Source organism: Bactrocera tryoni, unplaced genomic scaffold (genome assembly GCF_016617805.1).
Source record: "Bactrocera tryoni isolate S06 unplaced genomic scaffold, CSIRO_BtryS06_freeze2 scaffold_11, whole genome shotgun sequence".
In the NCBI taxonomy this organism is placed as follows: domain Eukaryota; kingdom Metazoa; phylum Arthropoda; class Insecta; order Diptera; family Tephritidae; genus Bactrocera; species Bactrocera tryoni.
This window is the reverse complement of record NW_024395824.1, coordinates 1,196,806-1,212,305: the sequence shown is the minus strand read 5'-3', so window position 1 is coordinate 1,212,305 and position 15,500 is coordinate 1,196,806. Positions and strand designations below refer to the sequence as shown.

The 15,500-nt window shown below is 45.2% G+C and overlaps 1 protein-coding gene across 4 annotated transcripts in view; it reads left to right on the top strand.

The window, feature by feature from the left end:
* LOC120779691 (ephrin type-B receptor 1-B) overlaps window positions 1-15,500 on the top strand; it is a 102,173-nt gene that overhangs the window by 69,895 nt on the left and 16,778 nt on the right. The window lies entirely within an intron of this gene.

The window sequence follows — 15,500 nt, the reverse complement described above, 5'->3', positions numbered from 1 at the left end:
TTAAAGTATTAACTCTCCCCTCTCTTGTGAAAAATAGATCTCCTGACCTATACTTGAGTCTTGAGTAGATGAGTCATTCCTACACGTGCTATGGTAGCGTTGTAGTTTCTGAAATATAAAGTTTTTTGATAAATTATATATAGTTTGAATATTACAAATATACTTAATCCTAGGACTACAAGTACTCCTATAGTTATGAACATATCTTGATTGGGTGTTCTTCAAATGGTATTAAAAATGTATTTAATTTTTTAATGTTGTCAAATTGATATTCATTTTCTGATTCCCATATTTCAAGAATGTGAATTCTTTCGTTTCCATTCGCTATAATATAATCTTTAATTTCTTGTTCCTGGTTGCGGATTCAATCCTTCAATTGATTTTTCGTTTAAAATATGGTTTCCTTGTAACACGACATTACCATGTCCTAAATCTATAATAGATGCGTTATTTTCTTGGATAACATTACAATGGGCTTCGTAACTTTCGGTCATTGGTATTGTACAATTGTCATTAGGTTCTTGTTTACAAATATATTTACTTAAATTACTTTTACATTTAGATGCTAATATTATTTTATCTTCACATTTACTTACGATTTTATTCATATCCAAAATGCCTTGCGGATAGGATAATGGAGTAACTTTGTTTGTTGTGCATTTCTTTTCAATGACTGGATATTTATAAATTACAATGAAAGTGTCGTCTAATCTACCTACATGCGTGTCTGCATTTTCAAGTATGTCAATAACCGGTATACTAGTTTGTTCCTTTTCGAATATCCTTTCAATCTCGTCCGTATTTATTGCTGCTGAGTAAAAATTTCCCTTCTTCCCGAAACTAATAGTCGTAGTTATGTCAAATAACTCCTTGTATAATTCTTGCAATATAACTTTTTGTTTAATCGTCCCAATATTAAATGTTTTCATCATTATTTCTGTGGTTGTTCTGTACGATCTTCCCCTCCGTTGTTAAAATTGTGTCCTCACGACTGTCTTGTGGTTTGCAAAAATTGTTGCTCCTTCTAATGCATTTTGTTCACATTTTTTTAGAAGATTAACGTGGAAAAATCACGTTAAGGCAAAAAGAAATGAGCTTAAAGTAAAGACTAATAAAATGTACTGGCTAATTGGACCCAAATCTGAATTAAGTTTTGAAAACAAAATTTTACTTTATAAAGCCATACTAAAGCCGGTCTGGACGTATGGAATCCAGCTTTGGGGCTCTTGCAGCATCTGAAGTATTGAAATATTGCAGCGTTATCAGAACTTAACCCTCAGGAAGATTCTGGATGCTCCTTGGTTTGTTTCAAATATCACAATTAACAACGACCTAAATGCACCAAGTGTCAAAGACGAAATTGGGAAATTTAGTTCTAGATATCTTGAAAGGCTGAGCAATCATTCCAACCCTTTAGCCATTGCGTTATTGGATGAAACAGATGAAACGTTTCGACTGAAACGATTTCATATTCTAGACCTCCCGTACAGGAAATAAATAATCATTACCTTAAGCTAAGTATAGAATAAAATATTACTTTTGCGCCCACTGGGGTCCAACAGTATAAAGTTATGTATTTTTTAGAACATTTGCTTATTGCCTTGAATACAGACAGATTGTAAATAAAGAATTTCAGCAAAACAAAAAAAGACCCACTTTTTCTGGTCTGGTGTAAGAACATATTTGTTCTGTTCGTTGTAGAATGGTTGCACTTCTTCCTAACTGTCGTTGCAGATCGGCGACTGCGTTGGTTAATGCAATTAAATTTGCTTGTTCAGTCATCTTGCTGATTTATTTGTTGATTTTTGTTGATTTATTCTACTAAAGATCGGTCTCCAGTTGTATTCTTGGAGCGCTGCTTGATATGGTATTCTTTCTATGAAAGCGTGTTGTTTGCCAAGGATGGTACATTGGTCCTTTACTTTCTTTACTTTCAATTTGTTGTCGTATTAGGATTTTAATGTGAATCCCTTTTGATTGACGTTGTGTGGGGTGATGCACTGGTAAACTTCTTGGATGGTTTAAATGAATCCTTTATTGTTTCCAGGGACTAGGTTCTTCTCTTTCAGGCAGACTGACTAAGGATATTATTGATGATCCGTGCTTATCGCTGCTAATACTATTGAGATGCTGGTTGTTTACTAGTAAATAACTATTTGGGTTGTTATTGTTTGTTGTACTGATAGTGCGCTTCTATTGTTCTAAGATAAAGTTGTTTTGATGATTTTTCTTTAATGTTTTCTTAAACATAAAGTTGTGGTTAAAGGTTAAAGTATTAACTCGCGCCCATAAGATAGGTCGTATCAGCTGACACGGGCCAATATGCTTTAAAAAAGTCTTTGGCTGTAAGATTTGAGTAAAACAAAAATCTAGCTCGTCATATGATCTTTTTAGATATACAGTGTCGGACAGAACATATTGGACTCATACTTCGTAGGTATATGACATTATCATCTCCTATATTTCAAATTGTCATTTTATGTATAAACCAATCACTCAGATTTGAAGAATAATTATTTATTTTATGAAAACGTACCAAACCTTAGACATTATTTGACTCCATGCCATTTCTTACGAAAGAAATTAAACATATTCAATATTCAGTGGGACAAAACATATTGGAATAATGATTGTTTATATAAGATATTTTTTTAATATTTTATAGCATAACCATTATATTTAATTACTTCACTGCATCCATTTGGAATAGAAGACATAAGACTGTTAATAACTTCTTGTGGGAAGATTAACCAGGCTTGTTTTGGAGCTTCGAACAATTGGTTTTTTTCTCCACTCACTCCTTATCTGTCTATCCTTCTATTTATTATCTCTCAAAGATTCTCAATAGGTTTGCGATCCGACAATTGAGCTGGTCATTTTAGTGTTTATTATTTTGAGCTACGACCCAATTTGCCACTAGTTTAGACTTATACTTTGGGTCGTTGTTGTGTTGGGACGTCCATGAAAGTGGCACATTCACATCGGCATTGGGAAGCATCACGTTCTCAAGGATATCCTTGTATATGAATCGATCCATAATGCCATTTATTCGATGAAGAGGTCCAACAGCAACCCCGGATAAATATCCCCATACCATAATGCCATCTCCAATGCTTAACCAGACCTTGGCAGTATTGGGGATCTAACCTCTTATTTTTTGGTCGGCGAACTCTTCCCATTCCGTCTGAATATTTCAAATTTGGCAATTTTTTTCGACAGTTTTTCGTAGAAAAAAATAGGAAGATTAAAAAAAAAATATCTATATGTCTTCAAACCTCTTGCTTTGAGAGTGACAAACGTTTTGAAAAATACCATTCTGAGAAAAACGCGTTTAAAGATTGAAGTCGCTATGTTCCCCACTCTGTTACCTTTCTACAAGAAACGCTGTAGCGACCGTCATAATTTGAATTTCGTTTTCAAAATTTGAGAGAATATTTCTTATAGTGTATACCATCCGATATTGCAACAAAAAAATTCGAAAATTTCACACTGAGACGATACCTTAAGCAAATCATCATTAATTGTTTCTTGAAAAAAATTTATTTGAAGGGTAAGGGTTATCGAAAACTACCCAAGTCGATAGCCGGCAGCACATGGGGAATAAGATATAGAAACGCAAATTACAAAGCAATCGGCCGGCCGGTCTTTAACTACCCCACACCAATACGTGCGCCTGGACGCAGTGGTCGCAGACGAAGAAGCTTGTCAGACTTGTCAGAACACTGCACTCCGGACTACGACAGGATGCCTCTTGATGTCTCCCATCGAATTCCTGCATAGTAAGGCCCGTATGCTCCCAGTTAGATTAGATTAGATTTATTTATGAGGAATGCACCGCGACCTTTGGTCTATTGTGCCCTTTCCTAAATCACATGGACTCACTTAGCCCCAGCACATCGATGAATTCCAATATTCTACTGGGTGCTAATGAGTCGATGCAATCCCTGTCCGGAAACATGGATCCTAGGGCCTTAATCCTGCGTCTGCAGACTGCTGTGCAGTCGATCAGCAGGTGTTCCGGTGTTTCAGGCTCCATGTCGCAGAACCGGCAGTTAGTGCAAGAAGATAGGCCCATGTTATATAAATGCCTATTTAACTTGCAGTGGCCAGTATAAAATGCGACCAATAGCCTAAGTTTATTCCTGGGGAGGTTGATTACGACTTTGAACCTGCTCATGTTGTACCCTTCCATTAGCAACCTGGCATGCCGCATGCCGTGAGTTCGTTGCCAATACTTCTTTCTGCCCACTCCCTCTTCTTTGCGAAGTAGCTCCTTTATGGTATGGGACACACCCCTGTAAAGGGTTCAGGACCAACTATTTTGGTGGAGGCTGCGGAGCGAGCGAGCTCGTCTGTCAGTTCGTTACCGGCTATTCCTTTGTGACCTGGCACCCAAATTAGGTGCACCTGGTTTCTTTCCGCAAGGCTGTTCAGCCTTTCTCTGCACTCCTGCACTAGCAGCGACCTGATCTCGTAGGAGGAGATCGCTTTTAGTGCTGCTTGACTATCGCTCAGTATGGCTATCCGCTCATTGCGATAGTTGCGATGGAGGTTTATCTCTATGCACCGACTTATGGCAAAGACTTCCGCCTGGAAAATGCTCGGAAACTCCCCGATAGGTATGGAGTGCTTGGTGCGTGGACCCGCGATCTACGATGTACAACCTCAATGTGCTGTTCCTCAGCAGCAGTTCAAGGGTGGAGTTGTTCCACTCATCCTTGCGTCCGAGGGTGACCTTAAACTTCTTAGTGAAGTTAACCGGTTTGGTAGTGCTGTCCTTCGGGAGGAGGGCGATTGGTATATTGCCACTTATCTTTTCCATCCTCTGGGACGAGATTACCTTTCCTTTGCCAAACCCCTCTGCCGTTATTTGCAGAAGCATGCTCTTGGCTACTTGGCCGATAACCAAGTGAAGCGGTGTGAGTTCAAGCAAGGCCTCCATAGCTGCCGTTGGGCAGGTGCGCATTGCGCCCGTCATGCAGACGCTGGCTAGCCGCTGTAGCTTCGATAATTTAATTCCTACCGAAGTCTGCGACGCTATTGAGGCCCAGGCTACCGCCCCGTACGTGATTATCAGTCGCACTATCATGGTGTACAACCACCTAAAAATCCTTGGCTTGCAGCCCCAGGACTTACCCGCCAGCCGATTGCACACCATTAATGCCTTTGTTGCTTTGACCAAGGTCAGGTCCACATGCTGCTTCCACCGCAAAGTAGAGTCTAGCGTGAGACCAAGGTATTTGACCTTATTGGTCATCTCTATCACTCTGCCTCTTAGTGTGAAGCTCCTGAGACCGGGTAGGGACCTGCGTCTCGTGAACGGGACAATGGTCGTCTTGGTGGCGTTGATGTTCAATTCAACCCCCCTGCACCACCCCTTTGCCAGGTTTAGACCTCTTTGTATCAGGTCGCAGAGAGTGTCCTCATATTTGCCTTTGGCTATAATAACAATATCGTCCGCATACCCTTGGCAGCGGATCCCATTGTCCGTTAACATTGCTAACAGGTCGTCTACGACAACACTCCACAGCAGGGGTGATTACAAATCCCCCTGTGGGCAGCCCCTTGTTGTGCCGAGACGAATACTTTTATCTCCCACTGTGGTCTCAGCAATTCTGGTGCGCAGTACGGCTTCTATACATCTACGTACCGGTGCTGCCACATTTCTTTTCTCCAGTGCTCTGGCTACACTCCTGTGAGACGTGCTGTCAAAGGCACCTTCGATGTCCAAGAAAGCGCAAAGCATCACCTCCCCGTTCTCCAGAGAACTCTCTATCTCAGAGGTTAGCTGGTACAGAGCAGTACTAGTAGATCTGCCCGCTCTGTGCGCATGCTGAGCCGCATGCAGGGGTGCCCTCTTCAGCGCTTTCGACCTTATGTCATGGTCCACGATCTTCTCCATGGTATTTAGCAGGAAAGAAGTCAGATTGATTGGCCTGAACGATTTCGCCTATGAGTAATCTTTCCTTCCTACTTTGGGTATGAAGATCACCTTCGCTGTCCTCCATACTTCAGGGATATACGCCATTGCGAGGCTCTCTCGCAGCAGCCGAACCAGGTATGGCAGTAAAACCTGCTACCCCTGCTGTAACAGCGCTGGAAAGATGCCATCCAGTCCCGGAGACTTGAATCTCTCAAACGAGGACATTGCGCACCTGATCGAGTCCGCCGTATATAGTTCTTTGGCTATTCTCCAATCCTCGCGAGATGGCCTGTGTTCGATCACGGGTAGACACTGGTCTTCCCGAATAGTCTCCGGGAAGTGCGCCCGCAGAAGCTCCGTAGCTCTGTCTTCTGCGCTGGTCGTAAAAGTCCCGTCACCTCTTTTTATTGTTATTACTATGTCAGTCGTACCTCTAGCCAGAGCTTTATGCAGCCGAGCCGTTTCTGGTGTGGAGGAGACATTTTCGCAGAATCTTCTGAAGCTTGCCTGCTTTGGAGACTGAATCTCCTTATTATGTAAGGTGAGGTAGCTTCTATATTCTTCCTAGACCCCGTACGCTTCGCCTTGTTGATTAGGCTCCTTTTTTCCGGAGATCTGCCAGTTTCTTTGACCACCAGTTACAGTTTCGACTGTCTGTGGGCACTCTTAGAGGGCGGCTGCCATGATAGGCATTGATAACAGTCCCGTTCAGCTCCGTTAGCCTACTCTCAATTCCTGAGGCTGAAACGCTCCTACCAGTCTGCCCCCTCTTGCTCGATTCCTCGCTTAGTATCTCTCGGAAGGTATCCCAGTTCGCCTTCCGAGGGTTGCGTCTAGGGGGAAGTTGTCTGACCTCTACTTTTAGCCTGAACCTTACAATCCTGTGGTCTGACAAAGAGGGCTCCGTTGAGACTCTCCATTGTGAGACCAATCCGTTTGCGTGCTCATTGCTCAAGGTGATGTCCAACACCTCCCTCCTGCTTATAGTTATGAATGTGGGCTCACACCCTACATTCTCTATCACTAAGCTATTACCTAATATGTACTCTAAAAGAGACTCACCTCTTGTGTTGCAATTGGTACTGCCCCATTCTAGGTGGTGGGCGTTCGCATCACAGCCAATGATGAGGGGAAGCTTGTGTCTCCGGCAATGCTCCACCAGCTTTTCCACCACTACCGGGCGTGCCGTGGATGCCTCCCCTGGAAAATAGCCTGCAGCCAGTACGAAGTCCTTGGCTTCGAAGTCCCTGGCTTGCAGCGCCACCAGATCCTGCGTTAGGAACTCTGAAATACAGAAGAATTCAATTTTATTCCTGACCGCTATGCAAGCTCTAGGTCTCTCGCTAGAGAGATCACAGATTACCTTATTGCACTCCATCTTGAGGCCTTTAACCCCTCCTCTATGGACCCAAGGCTTTTGGATCAGCAGATACCCAGTTTATCCGCTGTGAACCTGCTCGCTATGACAGCTGACGCTGCCGCCGCGTGATGCAGGTTCACCTGGGCAATTTCCGTGTTGACGGTCACTACAGTAGTGGTTCGAGGAGGAGCGGATCCTCGTCCCCGCCGTCAACCGCACTGCCGTCCAGTGGGTCTCCTAGCCCCTCAAGGAGGGTAGTTCTGCTCCCTGGCCGCAGGAACTGACATCCGTATTTTCTGGGGTTGCCGCAGGCATAGCCTGCCCATCCCTGCTCTCGCTGGGCTTACTCCCACCCTCGTCTACCTGCATGCTTTCTGCCTCCGGGGCCGCTACAGTCGCTGCCAGTTTCGCGGTACACCCGCTTTCCTGAGCCGCAGCCTTGTCAGCTCCCTTGCTCCCGGTGGCTGCCGGCTTGTGGGGCCGCATTACCATCGTGCTGTACCTGTAATACAGGCGGAAGCCAGCTGCTCGGACGTACTTGTACGACTCATTGTCTATGTACAAGTACAATCTCCAACCATTAATATCTCCTAGCTTCTCTAGCTCGCTGCTGACGACACGCCAGACTGCGATACTGAGGCCCAGGTTTTGGTTCTTCACCAACCCTAGGGCGAACTCGTATGGCTTGTCGCAGCAGCGGGGGAGGAACATTGTCATGCTGTGCATGATTGGCACGTCCTCCGCCTTTTTTGCGCAAAGGACGGGACCCTTCCAGCCGTCCAGCTTTGGGGCGAACACCCGCAGCCAGTTGGCGGACGTCTCGTCCTTACAGTTAATTTGTATCATACCTCCCTTGAAGTCAACCTCAAGGAAGGACGCCCCGTAATCGTCTCCTCTGTATACCTCATCCATTATGCTGTCCTCGAGCACGGTAAGTTCCTCCGCTCCGAGCAACTGCGCCGGGTAGTTTTGAGGAAGTACAGCCATGCGGATGACTTTAACAGTATCCGCATATCTGCGCCTCCCCTCCTCCTCCCGGTGTGGCGCGGGTCGGATGGTTGACTTCCGGCTTTCCTGGTGTTGCCGCCTGTCATCCTTTTGGAACTGGAGGGCTCCTGCAGCGTGAGCTGGCCGCTCTTCCGCTTCGCTGTTTGGACGTAGGTGTCCGTGGGCACTGCCCTTCCGTCGCCACTTCTTGCGGTCCGTGTTGTGGTGACCGGGCCTCGGTTACTAGTGCCGCTGCCTTGCGTGCGAGCTGACACGGCCCTGTTGCGCTTCTTTACTGGGGATGCATTGCTCCCTTCCTTCCGTCCTTTTGCCATAGCTTCTGCCTCCTCGGGAGTCTTCCCGTCTCGGAGATATACGCAGGTACCACTTCATGCTGGCACCACTCATACCCTTCCTGTGCGGGTCATCACACCCGCCGGGTTTTCCAGCTGCAGGGAGAGGGCGTTGCCCACCTCTTCTGCGCCTCCTCCTGCTACGAGCGCCATCGGTCTCTGCCCGATGCGACTTCCCCGAGTCTGAACCGCTAGGCCTACTTAAGGGGGTCTTGGCGGCGCTCGTAGCTGCTGCGGCGGCAGAGGGCACTCTCGCCAGGCGAGCGCCGCTGCATGAGGGCATGTCGTCATCATCCTCTCTCGCATGCTCGTCAAACAACGCCCGCTCCTCTGGCGAGAGAGCGTCAAGGAAACTAAACTTCCGCTTAGCTCCCTGACCCTCTTTGCCTACGCTGCTTACCTGCTCTTTGTCCGTGGTCGTTGTCCTGGGTCGTTGCCTTATATTTTGGTTGTTTGTTGTGGTTGTATTGTTTTCGTTCATCATTGTCTTACGACCCTTGGCTCAGCAGGGTGAGCTGTTTACCTCCTGGCTGCAAATTATCCAATGGGCACGGGAGTCGCATAACACTCTGGATTAGGAGGTGGTAGCTCTTGGTTGACGCACGCATGCGGTACCAGACATCCTGCTTGAGCAGTGCCCTTCAGCACCACCCACACCGGCTGGGGGATACCGAGTAAGCCTTGCGCCTAAGCCCCTGCACCGCGGCAAGGTACCTACCACTCGCAGAGGATGCTCCCAGTTAAGGAGCATAATGAACTCTCCAAACAGTTCCTGCTGCGGTGCTTTCGCAGAATTCATCCCTGCAGTCACCTACTTGGAGCGGAACCGCCTTCTAGGAGCATAATAATGTCATTTCTCAACTACGTCGACGACATTAAACAATACGCCGACCCCGTTGAAACAGCACGTTTCCTGGGTCTACCGTTGGATGACGTCGATGGCAACTTATCTAATCCTTACCATTCTAACGATGATTAGGTACCCGTTACAGCAACAACAACAGGGAGCAAAAGTCATACCAGGACTCCTTGCATGCAAGGCATATTTGTGGATTGTCGGAGTAAATTTTAGATAAAATAGAATTAAGTTTAAACCATAATATACAAGAAGAAATTGTGCAAGGTTGACTCTAAATTTCCGAGGTAACTCGACTTCTTCTGCTATAAGTGGTGGTTAAACTCCGAGGATAGTATTCAGTGAGTACGAGTTATTACAGTTGTTAACAGCTCAAGTGAATAGCTAAGAGCTTCTTTGTCCATTGCGTCCATAAACTAGTCGGTAAGGTGTTGAATGTCGTTGTCAGGTAGAGTTCTTTTAATTCACCTAGGAGGCAGCGAAAAGTATTTTGCCTGAAAAGGAGTTGATTTGTTATATAGAAGTGGGTAAGAGTGCTGTTCTTTCGGGCTCAGTTAGCGCTGGTAGCGCCATTTCGTTACACTAACATTAGATCTTGATATCCCATTCGATAGTTGTGTTCAACCCATTTCAGTGCTCTCAATGAAACTATTAGTCTCCGTTATTTTTTTTTATTGATGGGCATTCAAGGTTTGGTATCTGATAGATCCCAAAAGATCGATGTCTGATTTGTGATAGAGTTAGGCATTCACAGAAAAAGTGAAGAATCGCGCCTTTGCTCCCGTCGAGTTCTACTTAAAGTGCTATTCCAGGCAAACGCATTTTTAACCCATGTTCTCCAAATGGCCAGTGCACCCTAACGATAGATGTTAGTTTATATATACTTTTCCTAGACCTATGTAATAAGTCCTTAGTTGTGGTTTTTTCCTAATTTGACTCATCTGTTTCGCTATCCTGCATTTGGTTGTAGAGTTCCATCTATTTTGGGCTATTTGCCCAATTTGCTATTGCCTATTGAGCTCCCTCTTTATCGGTCTAAGGGAATACAGTGTTGTTTCTGCCTCGGATTCGTCTAGAAAAGCTCCTGACTTAGCCAACCCGTCTCCTTTTTCGTTGCTGAAAATTTTATTTTGACCGGAAACCCAAATTGTGGATAAGTTGAGTTGACCTGCCAGTGAGCTTAAAGCCATCCTTGCTGGGTTTACTACATTGGAGTTGATATTTAACGACGACGAGGCTAGTAATGCCGCGTGGCTGTCTGTACTAGTAGTTGTTCTATCGAACTTCATAGGCCTTTTCCAAGCCCAGAACTTCCGTTTTGAAAATGAGTTTGGTGGACAGAAATATTGAGAAATATCAAATATGACACTGTCCCTACTTCTTCTTCTTAATTGGCGTAGACACCGCTTACGCGATTATAGGCGAGTTAACAACAGCGCGCCAGTCGTTTCTTTTTTTTCGCTACGTGGCGCCAATTGGATATTCCAAGCGAAGTCAGGTCCTTCTCCACTTGGTCCTTCCAACGGAGTGAATACTTTCAGAGCTGGAGTGTTTTCATCCATCCGGACAACATGACCTAGCCAGCGTAGCCGCTGTCTTTTATTTCGCTGAACTATGCCAATGTCGTCGTATATCTTGCACAGCTCATCGTTCCATCGAATGCGATATTCGCCGTGGCCAATGGGCAAAGGACCACAAATCTTTCGCAGAATTTTTCTCTCGAAAACTCGCAACGTCGACTCATCGGTTGCTGTCATCGCCCAAGCCTCTCCACCATACAACAGCACGGGAATTATGAGTGACTTATAGAGTTTAGCTTTTGTTCGTCGAGAGAGGACTTTACTTTTCAATTGCCTACTCAGTCCGAAGTAGCACCTGTTGGCAAGAGCAATCCTGCGTTGGATCTCCAGGCTGACATTGTTGATGGTGTTAATACTGGTTTCTAAATAGACGAAATTATCTACAACTTCAAAGTTATGACTATTAACAATGACGTGAGAGCCAAGTCGCGAGTACGACGCCTGTTTGTTTGATGACAGGAGATATTTCGTTTTGCCCTCGTTCACTGCCAGACCCATCTGCTTTGCTTCCTTGACCAGTCTGGAGAAAGCAGAACTAACGACGCGGGTGTTGAGGCCGATGATATCAATATCATCGGCATACGCCAGCAGATGGTACCTTCTATATTTAGTTCTGCAGCTCGAACTATTTTCTCCAGAAGCAGGTTGAAGAAGTCGCACGATAGGGAGTACGCCTCCCGATCCTGACGGAGCTTTTCGTGTTACTCAACGTCAGTTTACACAGCCGTATTAGTTTTGCGGGGATACCAAATTCCGACATCGCGGCATAAAGGCAGCTCGTTTTCGTGCTGTCCAAAGCAGCTTTGAAATCGACGAATAGGTGGTGTGTGTCGATTCGTCTTTTACGGGTCTTTTCCACGATTTGGCGCATGGTGAATATCTGGTCGGTTGTTGATTTTCCAGTTCTAAAGCCACACTGATAAGGTCCAATCAGTTTGTTGACGGTGGGCTTTAATCTTTCACACGATACGCTCGATAGAACCTTATATGCGATGTTGAGGAGGCTAATCCCACGGTAGTTGGTGCAGATTGTGGGGTCACCTTTTTTATGGATTGGGCATAGCACACTTAAAATCCAATCGTTGGGCATGCTTTCGTCCGACCATATTTTACAAAGAAGCTGATGCATGCTCCTTATCAGTTCTTCGCCGCCGCGTTTGAATAGCTCGGCCGGCAATCCATCGGCCCCGCCGCTTTGTTGTTCTTCAGACGGGTAATTGCTATTCGAACTTCTTCTTGGTCGGGCAATGGAACGTCTGCTCCATCGTTATCGATTGGGGAATCGGGTTCGCCTTCACCTAGCGTTGTGCCTTTACTGCCATTCAGCAGTTTGAAGAAGTGTTCCCTCCGATGATCCGGGCATCGGTGACTAGATCACCTTTGGGGGTTCTACAAAAGTATGCTCCGTAGAATTTTCGAGCATTACCCCTGTCGGCCAGCTTATCAAGCTCTTCGTACTCACGCATTTCAGCCTCTTTCTTTTTCTGTCTGCAAATGCGTCTTGCTTCCCTTTTCAACTCTCGGTATCTATCCCATCCCGCACGTGTTTTGGTCGATCGCAACGTTGCGAGGTAGGCAGCCTGTTTTCTCTTATGCTGGAATCTGGTACTACAGATAACCATATTTCGGGCCCCGGCGAAGTCAATCACCCTCAACTCATTTGGCTATAGCATATAGCTGCCATACAAACTGAACGATCGGAATCAAGTTCTTGTATGGAAAACTTTCACATTTGACAATGTATCTTCACCAAATTTGGTACAGATTGTTTTCTAAGGCAACAATGTAATCTCCGAAGAAATTGTTCAGGTCGGTTAACTATAGCATATAGCTACCATGCAAACTGAACGATCGGAATCAAGTTCTTGTACGGAAAACTTTCACATTTGACAATGTATTTTCACTAAATTTGGTACAGATTATTTTCTAAAGTAATAATGGAATCTCCAAAGAAATGGTTCAGATCGGTTAACTATAGCATATAGCTACCATACAAACTGAACGATCGAAATCAAGTTCTTGTATGGAAAACTTTCATATTTGACAATGTATCTTCACTAAATTTGGTACAGATTATTTTCTAAAGCAACAATGTAATCTCCGAAAAAATTGTTCAGATCGGATTACTATAGCATATAGCTTCCATACAAACTGAACACATAGTTACTGAAAGAAATGCACCTGTGAAGGGTATATTAGCTTCGGTGCAGCCGAAGTTAACGTTTTTTCTTGTTTTTTTCTATCACTGGGCTTATATGTCGGCTTGGCAGAAGATATTATGTCCAGGTTATATCTTTGAGTTTACAAAAAATGGAACAAAAACCATTTCGTGTCGGATCCGGTTACGTATGGAGTCGAATTTTAATCCAGCCAAGGGCTGTAAACTGGGCAGAACTCTGCCGGTACAACAAAAACTCTGTGCAAAGTGGGTGCTGCGCAGGTTCATAATGCAACACCACGAATTGCTGATTTTGAGGAGTGTTTGAGTGCTCTTTATTCGTAATAAAACCGAATTTTTGCATCGATGTGTGAAAATAGAAACATGGCTTCTTAGTTTCACATTAATCTAAGCTATCGCCCACCAACTTTCAGCCAAAACGGTTCAGCAGTTATAAGTAGTGTAACCGCCACGAGTTTCTTATATATGCATTACCTACATATATGTATACCTAATTTTTGTAATAAAAATTTCTTCAATTTTTTCATATAATTTCATCTTCTTTATTGGCGTAGACCACGCTTACGCGATTATAGCCGAGTTAACAACAGCGCGCCAATCGTTTCTTCTTTCCGCTACGTGGCGCCAATTGGATATTCCAAGCGAAGCCAGGTCCTTCTCCACTTGGTCCTTCCAACGGAGTGGAGGTCTTCCTCTTCCTCTTCTTCCCCCGGCGGGTACTGCGTCGAATACTTTCAGAGCTGGAGTGTTTTCATCCATTCGGACAACATGACCTAGCCAGCGTAGCCGCTGTCTTTTAATTCGCTGAACCATGTCAATGTCGTCATATATCTCGTACAGCTATTCGTTCCATCGAATGCGATATTCGCCGTGGCCAATGGGCAAAGGACCATAAATCTTTCGCAGAACTTTTCTCTCGAAAACTCGCAACGTCGACTCATCACTTGTTGTCATCGTCCAAGCCTCTGCACCATTAAGCAGGACGGGAATTATGAGTGACTTATAGAGTTTATTTTTGTTCGTCGAGAGAGGACTTTACTTCTCAATTGCCTACTCAGTCCGAAGTAGCACTTGTTGGCAAGAGTTATCCTGCGTTGGATTTCCAGGCTAACATTGTTGGTGGTGTTTACGCTGGTTCCAAGATAGATGAAATTATCTACGACTTCAAAGTTATGACTGTCAACAGTGACCTGAGAGCCAAGTCGCGAATGCGACGACTGTTTGTTTGATGACAGGAGATATTTCGTCTTGCCCCCGTTCACTGCCAGAGCCATTTGCTTCCTTGACTAGTCTGGAAAAAGCAGAACTAACGGCGCGGGTGTTGAGGCCGATGATATCAATATCAGTGTATGTCGATTCTCCTTTCACGGGTCTTTTCCAAGACTTGGCGCATGGTGAATATCTGGTCGGTTGTTGATTTGCCAGGTCTAAAGCCACACTGATAAGGTCCAATCAGTTTGTTGACGGTGGGCTTTAATCTTTCACACAATACGCTCGATAGAACCTTATACGCGATGTTGAGGAGGCTTATCCCACGGTAGTTGGCGCAGATTGTGGGGTCTCCCTTTTTGTGGATTGGGCATAGCACACTTAAATTCCAATCGTTGGGCATGCTTTCGTCCGACCATATTTTACAAAGAAGCTGATGCATGCTCCCTATTAGTTCTTCGCCGTCGTGTTTGAATAGCTCGGCCCCGCCGCTTTGTTGTTCTTGAGGCGGGCAATTGCTATTCGAACTTCTTCATGGTCGGGTAATGGAACGTCTGCTCCATCGTCATCGATTGGGGAATCGGGTTCGCCTTCTCCCAGCGTTGTGCCTTCACTGCCATTCAGCAGGCTGGAGAAGTGTTCCCTCCATAATTTAGGTATGATCCGGGCATCGGTGACTAGGTCACCGTTGGGGGTTCTACAGGAGTATGCTCCGTTCTTGAAACCTTCTGTAAGCCGCCGCATTTTTTCGTAGAATTTTCGAGCATTACCCCTGTCGGCCAACTTATCAAGCTTATCGTACTCACGCATTTCAGCCTCTTTCTTTTTCTGTCTGAAAATGCGTCTCGCTTCCCTCTTCAACTCTCGGTATCTATCCCATCCCACACGTGTTGTGGTCGATCGTAACGTTGCGAGGTAGGCAGCTTGTTTTCTCTCCGCTGCGACACGGCACTGCTCGTCGTACCAGCTGTTCTTTTGCACTTTCCGAAAACCAATGGCTTCGGTTGCAGCTGCACGTAAGGAGTTTGAAATGCCGTCCCACAGTTCCCTTAT